Below are 5,428 nucleotides of genomic sequence, written 5' to 3'. Positions count from 1 at the left end.
TGTGCTAATTTCTTAGACCTTGAAGTCTGCCTCTAATCTGAAAGCATTTTGACAGTATTTCACCACTAGAGAGCGTTAGTTCATGTGTTTCATATAGATAACATTGAGCTCAGGCACGTGAAGCTCCTAGGAGTCAGCACTGCTTGGCTAAAAATGCAAGTCTGAAAAAAGAACTGAAATAAGAGGGCAGTTTGCAGAGGCTTAGATACAAGGTAATCACAGAGGTAAAAAGTATATTATTATAACTGTGTTGGTTATGCAAAATTGGGGAATGGGTAAAGAAATAGAGACAGTTGTAAAGTAATAGAAACATTTTTAAAGAAATAGAGATAGTTGTAAAGAAATAGAGACATTTGTAAAGAAATAGAGACAGTTGTAAAGAAACAGAGACATTTGTAAAGAAATAGAGACAGTTGTAAAGAAATAGAGATAGTTGTAAAGAAATAGAGACAGTTGTAAAGAAATAGATACATTTGTAAAGAAATAGAGACAGTTGTAAAGAAATAGAGACATTTGTAAAGAAATAGAGACATTTGTAAAGAAATAGAGACAGTTGTAAAGAAATAGAGACATTTGTAAAGAAATAGAGACATTTGTAAAGAAATAGAGACAGTTGTAAAGAAATAGATACATTTGTAAAGAAATAGAGACAGTTGTAAAGAAATAGAGACAGTTGTAAAGAAATAGAGACATTTGTAAAGAAATAGAGACATTTGTAAAGAAATAGAGACAGTTGTAAAGAAATAGAGACATTTGTAAAGAAATAGAGACAGTTGTAAAGAAATAGAGACAGTTGTAAAGAAATAGAGACATTTGTAAAGAAATAGAGACAGTTGTAAAGAAATAGAGACATTTGTAAAGAAATAGAGACATTTGTAAAGAAATAGAGACAGTTGTAAAGAAATAGAGACATTTGTAAAGAAATAGAGACAGTTGTAAAGAAATAGAGACAGTTGTAAAGAAATAGAGACATTTGTAAAGAAATAGAGACAGTTGTAAAGAAATAGAGACATTTGTAAAGAAATAGAGACATTTGTAAAGAAATAGAGACAGTTGTAAAGAAATAGAGACAGTTGTAAAGAAATAGAGACATTTGTAAAGAAATAGAGACAGTTGTAAAGAAATAGAGACATTTGTAAAGAAATAGAGACATTTGTAAAGAAATAGAGACAGTTGTAAAGAAATAGAGACATTTGTAAAGAAATAGAGACATTTGTAAAGAAATAGAGACATTTGTAAAGAAATAGAGACAGTTGTAAAGAAATAGAGACAGTTGTAAAGAAATAGAGACAGTTGTAAAGAAATAGACAGTTGTAAAGAAATAGAGACAGTTGTAAAGAAATAGACAGTTGTAAAGAAATAGAGACAGTTGTAAAGAAATAGAGACATTTGTAAAGAAATAGAGACAGTTGTAAAGAAATAGAGACAGTTGTAAAGAAATAGAGACAGTTGTAAATGCCTTTTGTTGAGATGTAACAGATACAATGTAACTACTGTCCATTTAGTACAATGCATTGTACATTCATAATTTATTTTGTCTTTTTTTCTCTTGTAATTTTCAATTAATTTTTCATCCCAAATGTTCCTGTGCTTCCTGCTTTACAAGCCCAAATTGTTCTTTCACGGTTAAGACAGAGAATAACATTTTTAAAGGGGTATGAAACCTCATTTTGGTATCTTATGTTGAAATGCAGGGATTGATGCTTAGGAGCAGGCACATTTCTGGAGCACTATATGGCAGCAGTTGGGCAATACTTTTATCCATTTGCAAGAGCATTAAAGGGTAGCACATTTCCTGCCATCTAGTGCTCTAGACACCTACCTATAGGTATCTCTTCGACAAACAATATCATGTGAACGAAGCACATCTGATAATGGAAGTAAATTGGAAAGTTTTATTTTTTAAAATTAAATGCTCTGTCTGAACCACAAAATATATTTTTTAAGCTTCATATCCCTTTAAATAACTTCCCTATTTATTTATATTATTATTTTCTTGATATCTTTGTTGAAAAAAGCAGCAACACACTACTGGGTATGAGCTAAGCCAATGACAAGAAGCAAATATCTGCAGCCACCAATCAGCAGCTAGCTCCCAGTAGTGCACTGCTGCTCCTGAGCTTACCTAGGTATGCTTTTCAACAAACTATACCAAGAGAACAAAGCAAAATATATAGTAGATAGGAAAGTTTAAAATTGCCTGCTCTATATGAACTGTGTAAGTTTAATTTTGAATTTACTGTCCATTTAATTATGATGCTGTTTGCTTGACCCTGCAACATTTTAAACAGTATCTCTGGCCACAGCAATATACAGTATATTGAGTAGAAGCTTCAAGATTAATTTGCAGTAGCACTTCTTCACAGAAAGGGTAGTTGATTGTCATTTGAGGGGATAAACACAAACACTGTGGGGACTTAGATAATGTCTGGCATAAGCATAAGGCTTCTCTACAAACTAATTCAACTTATACTTTATAAGAATGTGGGCAGACTTGCTGGGTGCTTACTAGTCCAGCCTTGTTTTACATATATACAGTATATATATATATATATATATATATATATATATATATATATATATATATATATATAAATATATATATATATATATATATATATATGTGTGTGTGTGTGTGTGTATATATATGTGTGTGTATATATATATATATATATATATATATTCTAAAGTAAAGTAAAAAGGGCACAAGGTATCCCATGTATATTGATCCCCTGCACAAAATAAAAACAAGTACTATTGTATTGTTACTATGACAACCAGGTATGGGATTAGAGTGAAATATTTATATTCAAACACCTAAATAACACACAGCATTAAGTAAACAAATAGTGAAAATATAAAACTATAATAACAATGGTATAACATCTTATATTAAAGTGATATCACTAAAATTCAAAATGCTAACTATAGTTGCATTATAACTGTCTGAAGACCTCATCCTGTTTTTGGTACTTGCCTATCAATTCAACCCAATTTCATATTGATTCACTTCATTTTCTCCTAAAAAACAATAACAAAACAAAACAAAACAAAAAACATAAAAACGAAAGAAAACAAAATAACCCATTATTTGTCCTCATGTTACCAAAAGGAAAAAATAACATGTAATAACATGTAAATCTTATTCAACTGACTAATTCTTTCAGCAAGCAAGATCAAAATGCTGCCTGTGACATGAAAACGAAGGGCTAGATTAATAGCGGTGCGCTGTTGTGAGCGAGCGATAAGGGGTATATCGTGGCTCTTTGCATGTGTCGGAAGTAACGTGCGTATTACGAGTTGATAGTACATGCGTTCCCTTGAGTGCAATTGAATTTAACGTGCGAGGGGTTAGCGTGACTTTAGAGCTTTGGTTAACTGTTACGCGAGACACATCAAAAATACATTTAACAGTACAGTTACACTCATAATAACACTGTTTGATAAAATACATTTTTTAAAAATTGCATAAAAAAGTTATAAGGGTTCAAAGATATGATGTCTGAGGTGTTAGGAAAAAAAAGGCAGACAAAGGGCTTTAACATAGATTTACATACATATACATGTCTAAAGATGTATATGTATGAGAGAGAGAGGGAACTCAAATAACTGAACTGAAATAAGAGGGCAGTTTGACGAGGCTTAGATACAAGGTAATCACAGAGGTAAAAAGTATATTATTATAACTGTGTTGGTTATGCAAAATTGGGGAATGGGTAATTAAGGGATTATCTACCTTTTTAAACAACAAAAATTCTGGTGTTTACTGTCCCTTTAACTTCAGCCACCACTTTCCTTGTTTGGAGAAACAAATTTGGACTTGATGTGAGGAGACTGCACTTGTCACAGTCATTGTGTTAACAAACCACCACCTTCAGCAGGAATAATAAGATAACAAACCTCCTATTACAGAGAAAGATGTGGCAAGGTTAGGCTTGTGAATCCTGACATGTTCTCTTTCAGTTTTAGGACTTGAAAATCCTTAAAGTGATATTAAGCCTTTCACTGATAAACCTATTTTCACCCCAGTGCTGAGACAATTTTGGAGGTTTTTTGCTACCTAGATGTAAACCCTATTGTAAGTCAAATTTCAGTGAGTGACCCACACTAATAGTTTTTTTTCAGCAGGCCTGGCCCAGCAGATTCACAATATACCATTATTACATTTATAATTCATGGCATAGGAGATATCTGCAGCAAAAACTGAAAAAAAAAAATGTAATTTTTTTCTTAGAATTCAGTAAATAATACTGAAAATGGCTTAGTGACCACTGCTGTTACTGTGATCACCTTACTAAATTGTCATCATGGGTAGCCACATGTGAAATAGGGTCCCAAAGGGCTTTTGGGGGTTATAATATAGATTCGAGAAGTCCCATTGTTCACAACAGAAATAAAAGCACTTTTTTTCCTGCAAGGTGTTCATTGTTACCATAGTGATCACCTGCCTATACAGACAAAATTATTATTATTAAAAATGTTTTTGAGAGAGGGACTTGTCTACTAGAAAATAAACTTCGTTAGGGGTCTCTAAACGCACCACATTTTTTATTGCACATATAGGGTCAGATTACAAGTGGAGGGCAAAATATCGATTTTGTGAGGACGATATTTGCGCTCCACTTTGTAATACCAGTGTACGCAAATGTGCGCTGGTACTACAAATAAGGTGCAATGTGAATGTGACCTTGCTTTCGCTTTGCACGGAAGCATTGCGTTCACGAGACCACGCTTTCATAGGCTCCAATGGGAGCCTTGTTTTCATGCCGTCAGACACAGCATGAGAACCTGTAATTTGAATATTGTGGGCTTTCCTATTCATGTTAAACATGGAAGTGCAGACACAGCTATATTCCACACAGTCATTGGTTGCACGCTCTAGTAAGCTATTTATTACCATTCCTAATTAGTCTCAGCAGAAAAGGTAACCTAAATTACAATATGGCGGCGCCCACTGCTTTATGGAAATTAACTTTACCCTTATTTTTTTCTATATTGAAACAACTCATATAATTTTAGAAAAAAAATGTACAAATTATTTTCAGGCTTCACTTTGCTCTGAATAAATAATTCAAGAAATTATTTATTTACTGTTTAACGTCCCTTTAAGTTGCATTCTCCTGGGCATGAGCAGCAGAATTACTGTTTGTCTAGCATTACCTGAATAGTAAGCCAGTTTAAGTTATGCTAGAAGATTTATGACATCAAGCTAGATAAGCTTTCCTGCAGAGACCCCAGCCTCCTTAAAGGGATGTTACAGGAAGTAATGTTAACTGCATAAACAAATATAAAAAGAAAGATAAAAGGTAAAAATCGCTTTAAAATGGTTAATAATACATATTGTACATATTGCAATGATTTTTCTGAAGCATAACCCCCTGCTTAGTGTTTTTTAATTAAAATAATTAAGCAGACTGTTTTATATCCC

The sequence above is a fragment of the Bombina bombina genome, chromosome 1 (assembly GCF_027579735.1).
Source record: "Bombina bombina isolate aBomBom1 chromosome 1, aBomBom1.pri, whole genome shotgun sequence".
In the NCBI taxonomy this organism is placed as follows: Eukaryota; Metazoa; Chordata; class Amphibia; order Anura; family Bombinatoridae; genus Bombina; species Bombina bombina.
Note: the sequence above shows the minus strand (reverse complement) of the source record.